This window comes from Somniosus microcephalus, chromosome 23, assembly GCF_052327205.1.
Source record: "Somniosus microcephalus isolate GS21.2 chromosome 23, FLI_Smic_1.0, whole genome shotgun sequence".
In the NCBI taxonomy this organism is placed as follows: domain Eukaryota; kingdom Metazoa; phylum Chordata; class Chondrichthyes; order Squaliformes; family Somniosidae; genus Somniosus; species Somniosus microcephalus.
Genome location: NC_141009.1, coordinates 32,659,883 through 32,675,896, shown reverse-complemented (window position 1 = coordinate 32,675,896; position 16,014 = coordinate 32,659,883). Strand labels below are relative to the sequence as shown.

The window sequence follows — 16,014 nt, the reverse complement described above, 5'->3', positions numbered from 1 at the left end:
TGTTTCGCACAAACGGCATCTCGCTCTTAGCCTCCCCGTTATTTTTAAGATCTTGCTGGATTTGCACATTAATTAGTTAAACAAGCCACAAAAACCTAAATCTGGTAATTAAAAGCACAAGTACTTTTAATGGTGGGATAATTGCTAATGCAATACCAATCAACCTCTCTGGCCCAGAAAGGGAACAATTTAAATGGTTCAATCTCATTCCTGCATGCAGTCAATTGTTGTTAGAGATTTTAAAAATGTCCAATTTTTAATTTCTTTTCTTCCTGTCTGTCTCTGTCTCTCTTAATCTAATCTTTCTTTCCCTCTCTTTCTGTACCTGATTTGAACTCTTTCACCCTCCTTCTCTGTCATTCCTTTGTTTCTTTTTCTGGTTAAGGAGAGAGACTGTTGGTCCCGCCATTCACCAAGGTCCCAGAGGCTCTGTTTCCCTTGCCACACCGTTATCAGCTCGCACTTCCAGAAAGTTGCGGCACAATAACATTTCGCGCTGAAGGGTGGAGATAAAAGTCTAACTAATGGCGCACACCGTGAGCTGCCCGGCTCCAACAAGATCTGGACCATTATTGCTCTTCAAAATAAACACATACAGGCAGACATTACTTGTACATGCCCCTGGGCCGCCTAATGTTGTTCAGCAAGTTACACTGTGGTAAAACCACCAATGAACTCCTGTACAAATGAATAACTGTCTTTAAAGCAATGTTACAGCAACTATTTCCGTTTGCTGAGTGTAAACAAGCTTTCTGTAAAAACCCTGAAACAACGCGATGACGTCATCACGTTGGTCACGTGGTGCCCCGAGTGGCGGGAAATGTGATGACGTCATGATGTCAGAGGTGGGAGGTTCTGAGTTCAGACCTCGTGGAACAAGCTACTGTATAGACCTGTTTGCTGTTGCTCCTGCATGTTTTTGTTTTGTTCACCAGTTTAATTAAATTCGGTTAATTTACTGAACTGACTCGACCTCAGTGATTTCGATAGGGATCCGTTGATTCCTACAACACTATCATTTTAAATAGAAACTAAATAACAGTTGAATTTTATTTGCAATTTTCTCATTTTGTACCATTTGTCCAAACTCTGCCTTGCACCCTCACTGGCCATGCTCTGACCCACTGCCCAGAGCTACCTTCAGTGCCATTAGGAGATTTACCCTTTTATAAGATCTAAGAAAGCAATAGAATTTAAAATACTATTGATTCACTATACAGAAAATACATTTTAAAATGTAAATCATAGAATGGTACAGCACAAAAGGAGGCCCAACATGCCTGTGCCGATTAATTTTTTAAGATCTCTGCATTCATTTAGTTGATAATTTGAATTTCAATCTGCAGCACTTGTGCATTTTCTGAGCATCACTGACAGACAATCTTGTGACATTAATCTAATCGCATGGACTGCACTCAATCAGCTTCAAGCTCTACTTTACAGTCAGATAAATAGTATTTCGTACAGAAGACAACTTTTGTAAATGATTTTACTAAATCCATGAATATAATTTCTTGATATGAGAAGACTTCTATTCTCGATATTATCAGCAATAGCATCTTGCCAGATCATAAGATGTACCATATATTCCAGGAACTTGCAGAATGTAACCAAAGCAATCAAAATGATGCTCCATTTATTTTTAGTGATTTTTCAAGTCTTCATAAAATGTTCTTATCCATCTGCAATTGCCCCTCCCAGATTCTCTCATTTCCCCCAGTGCACTGCTTCCAGCTTCCTCTCTTCCCCTTATTACCATCCACTTTCTATTCCCATCCCTTTTCCTCCCCTTCATTGCCTTTCATTTCCCCCTGCTCACTCTCCTTCACTGCCATATACTCCACCCCCTCTACCAATGTCATCCATTCCTCATTCCCTGCCGTTCCCACTGCCATTATTCAGTCCTCTCCCCTCCCCGCTGCTTGCCATGCAATTGCACTTTTCCCGCTTACTTTTGTCCATTCTATCCCCTCTCTTTCCCATGCCATCTATTCTCCCCTTTCCCCTTCCTTTCCCCATCTACTTGTCCCCTTTCCTCCACTTGTCATCCATCTGTCCTCCTTGCAATCCATCCCCTTCACCTGCCCACTCTACCTGAGTCCAATGACTAATGGACCAGACAAGCCTCCATCTCTCGGTGTGCTCCCAGCATTAATAGCCGGTATTTCCACCTCGTATACTATAGATGGAAACATGCCGAGAGGAGGTGTGGACCTATAAGTGCTGACCAGCCTCTCCTCCGCCCCCGCTTCTCCTCCCACCTCAAAACACAAGTTGGCATGTATGGGAGTGAGATTAGCTGATGTTCTTCAATATAGTCCTATACGTGTCTGAAAAAGGTTACTTTATTAATCACGTATCCGTGCATACCATCGTTCATCACTTTAAGATCCTTGTGTTAGCTTCTCCGTGTTTCGCAAGAAAAATAAGCTTTTTCACGTGGATTGAGATTATCAATTTGAACTGATCAAATCAATTGGAAAGCAGTTCTGATCAGTTGTCGGGCAGGACTGAATCCTATTAGAACTGATTCATCAGATCTTGCTGTTCTCCCACTTTTGATTGCACCAACATATGAGGCGGAAAAGTTTTAAGATGAGCTGATGGTTTCCGAGAGTTACAATTTTCGGTGTATTTATTTAGTGTTTGTCCTCAAATTAACCCGAAACAAATAAGCTGCTTAGAAGCTGATTTTATAAACTTTTCATTTTCATCAAAGGACTTTATGGGACACGTTCCTATATTTGGTGCAGCTGTATTTTGAGGTAAGGAGGATATTCTTTGCAGTTAATGCATTAACTGGTTTTATTTAACATTTCTGTCACTGTCCTTCAGGATATTGCTAGAGTTTGGAAATAGAATAGTGAGTAAGGTTGGAGTGATGGAGTTTTATTTATAATTTTTAAAAGTACAATGAGGTTCCTACAGTTTGGATTTTACTACAGTGTACTCGTGTGATATGTGAGTTGGACAAGAGCGGGTTTAGCATCCATCCGCCTTTATGCCAACGGTAATTTCTAGACTTGTGTTTTAGTTTATAAAAAACAAGAAATATTTGAAATGCACAAAAGATTGATCAACATCTAATGACGGACAAGATGGGTTAATGTTGGGGTGTAACCCTTCAGTAGAACTCGGTTCTAAGGTTTTGATTAAAAAATATTGGCTCACCCTTAACCCTCTTGAAGATGCTTAAATATAAATGTTTATATAATATGGTTAAATCAGAATATCCTTAATCCAGGTAATCCCCTTCCTGCCTCTGGGCTGCCTTGAGACCTGGGTAAGGACAGTTCTGATATTGATCCAGTTTGGGCTTGTGAACCTAGAATGCACAGTCAGTTGGGACCAGTGCAGGTTGTAAAAGGTTTCAGTTCTCAGATTAATAGGTTGTATCTAGGGTTAAATTCCCAATGAAAGGAACCTAATAAAATTGAAGACCTGACAGCTACTTTTATCTTCATACTTAAACTATCTGCTAACTCTTCCAGGAGAAATTATTTTGGGCTTGAAAGGCAGAGCTACAGTGTCCTGAGAAACCCATCCGATAAGTTGCATCGAAGTGCATAGAATCTAGAGCACAGAAACAGTCCATTCAATCCAAATGGTCTACTCCAGTGTTTATAGTCCACACAAGCCCCCTCCCACTCTAATTACCTCTTCCCACCCTGCCCCCATATCTCTCTATTCCCTTCTCCCTCATAAAAAGTGATTTAAATAAATAATTCCTCTTTTTTTTAAGACTTGCTCTAGGCATGTGGGAAACACCAGTGTGGGATTACAGTCATATGCAGGCCAGACTTGGAAGGCAACTAGTAATTTTCCAGCAAAGGGGGAATCCCCAGATTCAGCTAGAAAATATATCTCAAGCCTTCGCATTCAATTCCCCTTCAATAATTTCTGAATCCACCAGTACATAAATTGTACTTTAAGTTTTTATGTCCTGCTCCCGGCTTCACATTCAGGTAAGTATATTTGAAACACTTAGCTTGTTGGTTGTAGATATTTAAGGACGCCATGTTAAGTCGCATATAGACCTGGTTTTGCTAAACGCCATCGGGGCAATTTAATCTTGCTGCGGGGGCCTCAGACATGTGCTAGGTCGTTTATTTGAATTGCAAAGGGACTAACACTTGTTTCAAGCACAGTACTGGATGCATAAACCAATATGGCGGGCGGCGCAATTCTAGCTCAAAATGAAGGGCCACTTGACACTTGAACAGACAGGAGTTTCTGCAGCCGCAGACGTGATTCCAGGATGGTGTGTTGCCTGCCTGGTGCCAGGGTCAAGGATGTCACTGAGTGGCTGCAGAACATTCTGAGGGGGGGAGGGTGAAGAGCCAGAGGTCATGATCCATATCAGTATCAACAATGCAGGTAATATGTACATTCTCATGAGGGGGAAAGGTAGGGCAAATACAGCCAGAGCTCCCTGGATGACGAAAGAGATAGAGAGCGAGATGAAGCAGTAAAAGGGGGTGTATGACAGATGGCAGGTTGAGAATACAAGTGAGAACCAGGCTGAATATAGAAAGTTTAGAGGGGAAGTGAAAAAGGAAATAAGAGGGGCAAAGAAAGAGTATGAGAATAGAATGGCAACTAACATAAAGGGAATACAAAAGTCTTCTATAGGCATATAAAAAGTAAATGGGTTGGGGCCAATTAGGGAACAACATGGAGACCTACGCATGGAGGCAGAGGGCATGGCTGAGGTACTAAATTAATACTTTGCATCTGTCTTTACCAATGAAGAAGCTGCCAAAATCATAGTGAAAGAGGAGGTAGTTGAGATACGGGATGGGATAAAAATTGATAGAGGAGGTACTAGAAAGGCTGGCTGTACTTAAAGTAGATAAGTCAGCAGGACCGGATGGGATGCATAAGCAGGGACAAAGTTAACAGTCACTTGGACAAGTGTGGATTAATTAAGGAAAGCCAGCAAGAATTTATTAAAGGCAAGTCGTGTTTAACTAACTTGATTGAATTTTTTGATGAGGTAACAGAGAGGGTTGATGAGGACAATGCGGTTGATGTGGTGTACATGGACTTCCAAAAGGCGTTTGATAAAGTGCCACATAATAGGCTTGCCAGCAAAGTTGAAGCCCATGGAATAAAAGGGACAGTGGCAGCATGGATACGAAATTGGCTAAGTGATAGGAAACAGAGAGTAGTGGTGAACGGTTGTTTATCGGACTACAAAGGTATACAGTGGTATTCCCCAGGGGTCGGTACTAGGACCACTGCTTTTCTTGATATATATTGACTTAGACTTGGGTGTACAGGGCATAATTAAAAAATTTGCAGATGACACAAAACTTGGAAGTATAGTGAACAATGAGGAGGATACTGATAGACTTCAAGAGGACATAGACAGGCTGGTGGAATGGGCAGACACGTGGCAGATGAAATTTAACACAGGAAAGTATGAAGTGATACATTTTGGTAGGAAGAATGAGAATATAAACTAAAGGGCACAATTCTAAAGTGGGTGCATGAACAGAGAGACCTGGGGGTATATGTGCACAAATCGTTGAAGGTGGCAGGACAGGTTGAGAAAGCGGTTAAAAAAGCATACGGGATCCTTGGCTTCATAAATTGAGGCATAGAATACAAAAGCAAGGAAGTTATGATGAACCTTTATAAAACACTGGTTCGGCCTCAACTGGAGTATAGGGCTGGATTTTGCCAATGGGGAGCTTTTGGAGGTGGGACTCCCACTTGTCGGGTTTCAGTCCCGCCTCCATCAACTTCTGGCCAACCCACGCTATTTTCCCTTGATTGACCTTGTTAAGCCCGCCCAGCAGGCTCAGCAGGCCAATTAAGGTAAAGCTGGTTGCAAAGAATGTCAACGTATGACGTTTCATCTGTCAAAAATTTTTGACAGATGAATTGTCATCGTTTGACAGCTCTGTGTTGGGGTTATTCTCCTTAGAGCAGAGAAGGTTGAGAGGAGATTTAATCGAGGTGTTCAAAATCATGAGAGGTCTAGACAGAGTAGATAGAGAGAAACTGTTTCCATTGGTGGAAGGGTCGAGAACCAGAGGACTCAGAATTAAGGCAAAAGAACCAAAGGCAACGTGAGGAAAATCTTTTTTACGCAGCGAGTGTTTAGGATCTGGAATACACTGCCTCAAAGGGTGGTGGAGGCAGAGTCAATCATGGCTTTCAAAAGGGAATTGGATGAGTAACAAGGAAAAACATTTGCAGGGCTACGCGGAAAGGGCGGGGGAGTGGGACTAGCTGAAGTGCTCCTGCAGGGAGCCGGCACGAGCTCGACGGGCCAAATGGCCTCCTCCTGTGCTGTAACCATTCTATGACTTCTTGCCAGCCGTATTGGAGGCTTGGGCGCCTGCTTATTGCCCAAAAAATGGATGTGGCGCCATCAAATTTCTAGGCCTTTAGCTTTTGTGCCATGAGGCCAACACACAGCACTATTTTTGAGCTGTTCGCTCTTAGGGCTCTGTCACCTTTTTTAAGTTGCTGTTCAACTTTTGCTAGTTCGCGAGGTTATTAAACATGCGTAGCTCCATCTTAAATGCATGGGATTAGCGCTTTTTGACACCATGTTCTTAGTTTTGGCTGTGATAAATTTTCATTTCTCACCCAGGTTGCAAAACGGAGTTCCTCATTGTACCAGAATGACCCTGAGCGAACCTCACCCGGCGTTTCCCATTTTATTGCAATGCAAACACTCTTGGCGCCAGTTGATCAGCAAATGGCGATTGTTGCAAACAAACACTCTTGACTTCAAGTATAATGACCTAAAATCTGAAGAGGCAGCAGTTGGTTCGTTTCAGGGATTCTTAAGTAAAATATATTCAGTAGAGGGTTTGCAAAAAAGCTCATATTTTGTGTATAACAAAAGAATTGTTAATGTACTGGTGGCTCAATGGGGTCACAGGACATTTTTTTTTAAATTCATTGATGGGATGTGGGCGTCGCTGGCTAGGCCTGCATTTAGTGCCCATCCCTAATTGCCCTTGAGAAGATGGTGGTGAGCCACCTTCTTGAACCGCTGCAGTCCATATGGTGTAGGTACACCCACAATGCTGTTAGGAAGGGAGTTCCAGGATTTTGGCCCAGCGACAGTGAAGGAACGGCGATACAGGTCCAAGTCAGGATGGTGTGTGGCTTGGAGGGGAACTTGTAGGTGGTGATGTTCCCATGCGTCTGCTGCCCTTGTCCTTCTAAGTGGTAGAGGTCGCGGGTTTGGAAGGTGCTGTTGAAGGAGCTTTGGCAAGTTGCTGCAGTGCATCTTGTAGATGGTACACACTGCAGCCACAGTGCGCCGGTGGTGGAGGGAGTGAATGTTGAAGGTGGTGGATGGAGTGCCAATCAAGCGGGCTGCTTTATCCTGAATGATGTCGAGCTTCTTGAGTGTTGTTGGAGCTGCACTCATCCAGGCAAGTGGAGAGTATTCCATCACACATTAAAAACATTCAAAATAATCATATTATTTTCAAATTTCTCCACATCAGGTAGCTGAATCTCCAGGTATTTTTAGATGTAAAAAACTGGGAAACAGCATTTAAAACAAACAATAATGATTGGCAGAGAGAGGAGAACAAAGAGGAAGAGAAACAATATTCAAGTGATTTAAAAGACTAATCCTACCACCCGAGCATACTAACCTGGTCTTTCCACCTCCGCCCACACCCTTCTTCATGACTGAGGGGAGATCTGATCCAGATGAGAGAACACATCATTTCATCCCACTAAATTGCACTAAGCACAATAACCCACATCTTTATCATCCACAGTCAGCACACAATCTGCAGTATCCCCTCCGCCACCCCCTCAATTCACGTTCTCCCCACAGTTCTGATGCTTTGTTAGCAAATGACTTTGGCTCTCTCTCAATGAATAGGGTGGTTTTGTTGTAAACAGCTGTCTCAGGCATATCCCTGCAAGTACTATGTAATGTGCCATGACCTAACCAAATATTCTCTATAGCTCAGTTTAAACAAAACACATAGACAGCGACAGAAAGGGTTTATATATTCTGTACAAATCATTAAAAAGCCACCTTCTCCCCAATTAATCACAAGTCTCATACCACCATATTCATTACCGTCACAAGTGTTTCACTTACAGCAATTTTATTGATTTCCTCCATACCATTCAGGAGAATAAAAATGTGTTTTCTTTTCAATTCTTGAAAGAATAGTTGCTACCTTTTACCTCTTATCTTTGAATGTTCTACCCTTCGTCCTTCTACATCTATTTTCATTCTTTGCCTCCCGCTTTCCTCTGATTTCAAATGAAACTCCCACATCTCCGCCACTGTTAGAGCTTCTTCCGAGAAACTTGCTTTTGTCTTTTGTGCCAAATATTTATTTTCTCTTCAGCAACTCAACGCTGTAAAATTCAAGACTCGAATAAAGGTCCCAATATCTTTTGGGGGGGGGGGGGGTGGAGGGATTGTTCTCACACCTCTTCCACGCTCCTGGACAAGATGAAAGAAAAAGCTCATCATCTGATTGGTGATCCGCCTAGCCTCCAAACTCTTTCTCTCTCGCAGTTTTCCTTATCTTTCACTATTTTCCCATATTACTATGGCAACTGTACCTATGAACTTTCTTCTCTTGTTCCTCTTACCTGCAAACCATCTTACATGGTCTTTTTCCTCTGCATCTTAACTGTTGGAATCTGATCTATTAAACACTCTCTAACTAGAAATAATTCTTTCCCATTTCCTCAAAACAATTTCTCTTTATTTTTCCTCTCACAATCATCTGGCTTTTAAAATCCAAGCTTGGAATGACCTTGTTGCTACTTTTTGATTTACTCATCTTTTGTTCTGCTGCTTTTAATCTTGGCGCTGGATGGCCCAAGAGCTTTGACTATTCATTTGATCTCTCAGGAAAAAAAATCAACCTCAAAATACAGGTTAGCAATAGTAGGGAATACCGCTGATCACTGCTATTGAAACAACCATATGAACTTTACTTCTTCTGTATTCCTTATTTCATTGCCTAAAACTCCAGCAAAAAAAAAGCCCTTTTCATTTATGCATTAACATTGATTTCAGCCAGTTTACCAACAATTCAGCACTTTGGGCTGGTTGCCTGTTAAAGAAGAAAGAACGAACTTGTATTTATATATTTATATCTATTTAGAGAGCACCTTTCGTGAACTCAGGACATCCCAAAGTACTTTTGAAGTGTAGTCACTGTTGCAATGTAGGAAACATGGCAGCCAATTTGCGCACAGCAAGCTCCCACAAACAGCAATGTGATAAATGAGCAGATAAACTGTTTCAACACTGTTCCAGCGAAGCCCAACATAAGCTCAAGGAACAGCACCCCATCTTTCTATTAGGCACTTTACAGCCTTCTGGACTTAACATCGAATGCAACAATTTCAGACTATAACCTCGGCACCTGTATTTCTTTATATTTTTTTTCTCTTGTTTTCTCACATGGTAGCTGCTAATGATGCTGCCATCATCATTCACAGCTCAGCTAGAGTCATATTTTGTTTCTTAACTTGTCCCATTACCTCTCCTTTTGCCTTGCACCATCATCCTTTTTGTCAATCTCTCCTGCCTTCCATCCTTTCACAGACCTTCCCTTTGGTCTTTCCTCCCCTCCTCCCTGCCCCTGCTTAAAAATCTCTCTTCCCTAACCTTTTCCAGTTCTGACGAAGGGTCCCCGACTCAAAACATTGACTCTGCTTCTCTGTGCTCTATGCTGCCTGACCTGTTGCGTGTTCCCAGCATTTTCTGTTGTTTTTTCAGATTTCCAGCACCCGCAGTACTTTGCTATCGAATCTATTTTAGTTGTTGGTTGTTAGTTGTTGTCACAATTTTCAGGTTTTTACACTAGATATTCTCTCAGGTTCAGCATCACCAGTCACTCCCATAAATGGACTTCTTAACCTATAGGATCCAGAGTGCACCTTTTTTTCTGTCCAATATCTAGATAGCAAGGGGGTGATTTTGCCAGCCCTGGGGAGGCGGGTATGGAGGTGGGACTGCCGAGAAAATGGCAGAATTTGGGGGCGGGTGCCCAACCTGCCTCCAAGCCATCTTCCTAGGAGGTGGGCAGTCGTCCCGTGCCGGGTCCCGTCTCCTTGGAGGTGGGAAGGGATTAAAGCCTATTAACTGCCTGTTAGGCAGAAAATAGGCAGAAAATAGGATTATCCCCTTTTTGCCCTCAAGTGCGGACTTCCCGAAGGCTCCGAAACCCGCCAGCTCATCAAGGCGAGTAGGGGGTCTGCGAGAGTCGGGGGGCTGCAAAAGTGTGCTGTGAAGGTAAGTGATGGGTGCAAGAGTGGAGAGGTGAGTATCTGAGGTAAGTGCAAAGTGTTATTAAAAGTGTACCTACCTTTGTTTCTTCCTGCAGGTTTCAGTCGGTGTGTATACGGAGAGTCTCGAACCTCCGCGGTAGAGATGACAGGTGGCCGTTGCATTCTCAGATGCAACAACCATCTCATTTCGGTAAAAGAAAGAAATTTGATGAGGTCTCATATTAAGACCTCATCAAACTGGAGAGAGTGTCAGTGTTTGACAGCTTCACAGAGCTGTCAAACGATGACAATTCATCTGTCAACAATATTTGACAGATGAAACGTCATACGCTGACGCGCTCTGCAACCGGCTTTCCCTTAATTGGCCTGCTAAGCCCGCTGGGCGGTCTTAACAAGGTCAATCAAGGGAAAATAGCGTGGGTTGGCCACAAATCGACGGAGGCGGGAACATTGACCCGCCAAGCAGCAGTCCCGCCTCCAACACGCCCCCATTGGCAAAATCGCCCCCGTAATAGCAGAACCCAAGGCGATCACTTAAACTGTATACTGCCTACTGAAATATGACGCATACTGCCATATGAAATAGCACTTTATTGAGATGAGCTACAATTTCAGATCATAAACTGTTTTATTTACAAAAAAAATGAACAGTGTACAATTTTCACAATGAAACTATCAATTTCCCCATACTCCTCAGTTACCAAAAACAATAAAGACACCACTTACTATCGCTATACAAACACAGGCTCACCTTCCCCAGCTAAGCTTTTGAAGCTAAACTGGTTCAGATCTTTGAAACACAGACAGCTTCTTGGTGCTGCTGTGAAAACACAAACCACATTGTGTCTGAGGAAGTGAGAGTGCATCGAGCTGCATCTCAAGGCTCTGAGATGGGGGCCCATCAAGCTGTTAGTACCCTGAGGTGAACATCTGCCTTAACTCAGCCCCCTGTTGTGAGATTGGATTGATATAATATTGGTTTAACAGAACAGATAATATCAATACTTTGTTAATTAATGTTGCCGAACATGCTTTATTAATCATTTAGAAATTATATCACGGAATTGGTCTGCCATTGATAACAATTCCTAAATGGCAAATGGGATGCTATTTAGCATTTGTCAATTTTGGAAAACTGGACTTGATTTATCATTATCTTTGTCATTCTGTGCTATTTATAATGTGTAAAGACCAATCAGTTCATGAAACTCATTGACTATGTGCTCCCTTATGATGACACTTGTTGCAGCCCACGTAGCTTACATCTGATACTGATGCCGCCTAGTGTCTTCTGGTATAGAGAATGTAGTGAAAATGAATGTGCAACAGCATTTATTGTAGTGGATAAGCAAATTACACATTTTTATTTGTTAGAATAGCATTCTCCCTCTGCTGTCTATACTCTTCAAGAATCCGACATGGTATGGAGCTTATTACTTCAGCCCCTTTTATCATTTACTGATGGTGAGCGCATCCCTGAGATGGAACCAACTGAAAGCAGCGAAAGTATTACAAAGTATTTACAGCACAGAAACAGGCCATTCGGCCCAACAGATCCAGGCTGGTGTTTGTGCTCCACACGAGCCTCCTCCCACCCCTCTTCATCTAACCCCATCAACATATCCTTCTATTCCTTTCTCCCTCATGTGCTTATCTAGCTTCACCTTGAATGCATCTATGCTATTTGCCTCAACTACTCCGTGGTAGCCCATTCCACATTCTAACCATGCTCTGGGTGAAGAAGTTTCTCCTGAATTCCCTTTTGGATTTATTAATGACTATCTTATATTTATGGCCCCTAGTTCTTGGTCTCGCCCACAAGTGGATTTTTCGGTATGACTTGCCAGCTCGTCATCAGAAGTGGGGAAACGTGGCTGATTTTGCCCATCACTAGACTAGGTGCACCAAGCTGTATTATGGGCATTCCTACCCCACTCCAAGTAAGATCAATTAACTTGGCTCAGACAGGGATCGAATCTGAGACCTTCTGATTCTGATTTTTTGAGGGATAGATGATTCAAAATCTTTTACCCTAAACAGACATACTTGCGCCATATAACTTAAGTGTTGTAATCATCTGAAAATACCTGGTTACTTCAATGTGTGCTTTTGACGTTTTTTGCAAACAGGTTTGGATCTATTTGAAGCAGTAAACCAATATGGGTTAATGAGTGAGTACAAACATTTATATTAATTGACTTGAAATTTGTGCTTGATGAAGCAAAAAATAGGGGATTTTTTAAATGTGATGACTTTGATTACACTGCTATCAGTTTGAACCTAATTAGTGACTCAGGATATTAGAGATGTGTTCCTGGTTCAACTTTATCACAAGGGAATTGAGATAGTCAAATAAAAAATGGGGAAATCCAGAATGTGCTAAATGCTAATTATAGTCCTATAACTAATTGTCAACTTTTTCTAAAATTTCTGACAGAATAATGTAGAATTATATTGTTCATTTCTGGCAAACCTGATGAATATACACTGTTAATGAGTTATTGCATATTAAGTTCTACCTTCTCAGCTTTTCTGATAATTTCTGTTCTGATTGTGACGATGACTTGTTCACTGGTGCAATATTTCTTTTAGAACTGTAAATCACAGTGCGTTTTATCATAGATTACAAGGCTATGGACAACTCCGGAGATTGTAAGCTGGTTCCTCACATCGCAGCAGCCATTTTCAAAGGGTTGTCGATCACCACATTGTACTTGATTTAAAACCAGTTTAGTCTGGAGCTCCCTCGGGCTCTGCTCTTGGTGCACTTTTATTGATTTACCTTAATGAAAATCCACAGACCTGTAAGAAGGTTCATCCATGTGGATGATGCACTGCTGTGTCTACTGGCAATGCAGTTTTAAATGTATCTGACATTCTGTCCTCTCAAATATGTCTGGCTGGAAAATAGTTGGAAAATTGTTGCTGTTCTCTCAGTCTTAATAAAACGGTACATTACCTGTTCCAACTAGGATAGATTTGGTTTGATTCAGCAGTTCAGTGCAAGTTCTGAATTTCCTTTGGAATTAAGGTATAATAGTTCAGTGTTTCTCCTGAAAGTAAGCTATCTCAGAGATACATAATCAGCAACATTAGGTAAGGAATATTCAACAACATTTGGTTAATTGTGAAAAATGTATGATTCTCAGGACCCTGACGAATGTTGACTCTGTGGCTTTATTTATATTACGGTACTAGAGAGTGAATTATTTACTTTTGACCAATCTATTATCTATTCTCTTTACTCGTGTCTATGTCAGTGTATGTTGTGAACTGATGGAAAAACACCAACAACCTGTTCTTTTAACTAACTGGCAGTTTTTGAGAATTCACCAGTAGCCCAGGAGGCAGGTTTTGTCATCTCAGAATGTATATTCCTGTATACATGGAGTCACCTAATGAAGATGAAACAATTTTGCCTCAATACAACATCCCGATTTATCGACATATATTTGATTTCAAACAACTGGTACACTTTGGGTCTTACAGTTTTGGATTGCTCTAGCAAAAAGCTGGTACAGATGCAATGGGCTGAATGGCATCCTTTTGTGCAGCAAACAACTATGGTTCTATGGGTGGCCGGTCTGTTCTTCACAGGTGTCACAGAATACGACTTATGACCAATGTTTATGCAGGAGATATATACGAGCTCTGAGTGTATATATAATCTAATAATACAGCTTGCATTTATATAGCGCCTTTAACATAGTAAAACCTCCCAAGGTGCTTCACAGGAGCGTTTTCAACAAGATTTGACACCAAACCACATAAGGGGATATTTGGGCAGATAACCAAAAGCTCAGGCAAAGAGGTAGGTTTTAAGGAGTATCTTAAAGGAGGAAAGAGAGGTAGCGAGGATTAGGGAGGGAATTCCAGAGCTCAGGGCCTCGGCCGCTGAAGGCACGGCCCCCAATTGTGCAGCAATTAAAACAGGGGATGCGCAAGAGGCCAGAATTGGAGGAGCGCAGAGATCTCCGAGGGTTGTAGGTCTGGAAGAGGTTACAGAGATAGGGAGGGGCGAGGCCATGGAGGGATTTGAAAACAAGAATGAGAATTTTAAAATCGAGGCTCTGCTTAAATGGGAGCCAATATAGGTCAGCGAGAACAGGGGAGATGGGTGATCGGGACTTGGTGCGAGTTAGGACACGGGCAGCAGAGTTTAGAATGAGCTTAAGTTTATGGAGGGTGGTAGATGGGAGCCGAATAGTCAAGTCTAAAGGTAACAAAGGCATGGATGAGGGTTTCAGCAGCGGATGAGCTGAGGCAGGGGCGGAGTTGGATGATGTTACGGAGGTGGAAATAGGCGATCGTAGAGATGGCATGGATATGTGGTCGGAAGCTCATCTTGGGGGCAAATAAGACACCAGAGGGGAAAAATTCAGTTGGTTGCGCCTCCCGTTAGTGCCTTAAGAGGGCGCTAACGGGATGCAAAGCAACTAGCGCCCGAGTGCGGCACTGCCCACGCCTCCCGCAAAATTCAGCGGGAGGTTAGTGGTGGCGCTAACCTGTAGCGCCCTGTGGCGTTGCGCCGCTGGCGATGATGTCATTGGTGTGTGCAGCGCCCCGCTCACGCCCCGGCCACGATCTTTGGGAACGCCCCCTGACTTACCGCTGGACGCTATGTCCGACGGGATCAGGGGGGGCGTACCTGCGGCCGGGGAGGCGCAATTTAAAGGCGAGGTGCATTTTTGTTGCTGGCCGCCTACCAGCACCTGCTTGCGCTCCCGTCCCAGACCTCCTGAAACGCGCCCGCCCCCCCCCCGCGGAGTGCTGGCTGCGCTCCAAGAGCCCGGCACTTCTCTTGAGTGCCAGGCTCTTTTGCCTGCACTCCTGATCCCTGGGGGCCCAGCTGGGCCCCAGGTCACGCTGCACAAGGCCACTCCCCTTTAAGAAGGGGAGGAAGGCCTGCAATACCATGGCGCGACGTGCTGCAGCGTGTGGCGCTGCGGCACATAACGCCGCAATATTGACTCACAGCGCCCCAAGAGTGATGCGGGGCGCTTCCAGTAGCACCCCGCTTCCCTCTTGGGGCGTAACCACTCAATTTCCGGCGCGGGGACGCTAATTTTTCCCAGGCGAAGTTAGCGCCCTCAATTTTTAGCCCCAAGATTGTGAACAGTCTGGTTCAGCCTCAGACAGTTGCCAGGGAGAGGAATGGAGTCAATGGCTAGGGAACGGAGTTTGTGGTGAGGACCGAAGACAATGCAAACTACAGGTCTGATTTTAGAACTGTTTCCTTGTTGTTGACTTCATACGAGATTGACTTGTTTACATCAGTGTCATCACTGGACATAATGTATTGTTGCCAGCATGTTATATAAAAAAGCTCACTTAAGCCAATACACTTCTTGATAGATTCTTTTATTCCCTCATCACCTTAAGTTGCTTTCACATCAGTGATTGACCTGTAACCACCAATACTTTACCCTAGTATTATTAAGCTCAAAAGGTTATTTTCTTGCACAACCCCAAATTTATAATTGTACTGCTAGGTACAGTTTACTCACAATTCAAGTTCATTACACTTTACTGCAAGTGCAGTGATAATGTTTAATGGTTTAAATACTGAACTAGTAACCTGGAGTTTATGATTTCAAATTCAACCATAGCAAGTTGTGAAATTTCTTTAATATGAGAAGTTAAACCGAGGTCCCATCTTCCCTCTCAGGAGGACGTAGAAGATCCCACGGCACTATCTGAAGAAGCACAAGGGAGTCCTCCCCGGTGTCCTGGCCAATATTTATCCCTCAACCAACATGACTA

At 43.0% G+C, this 16,014-nt stretch overlaps 1 long non-coding RNA gene across 1 annotated transcript; it reads left to right on the top strand.

Annotated features, from left to right (window-relative positions):
* The first annotated feature begins 2,278 nt into the window (after positions 1-2,278).
* On the top strand, positions 2,279-14,992 carry LOC147101797 (uncharacterized). Its single transcript, XR_015073366.1, has 3 exons — positions 2,279-2,765; positions 12,381-12,422; positions 12,874-14,992. It is a non-coding gene; the product is annotated as an uncharacterized LOC147101797 (long non-coding RNA).
* Positions 14,993-16,014: the final 1,022 nt, after the last annotated feature.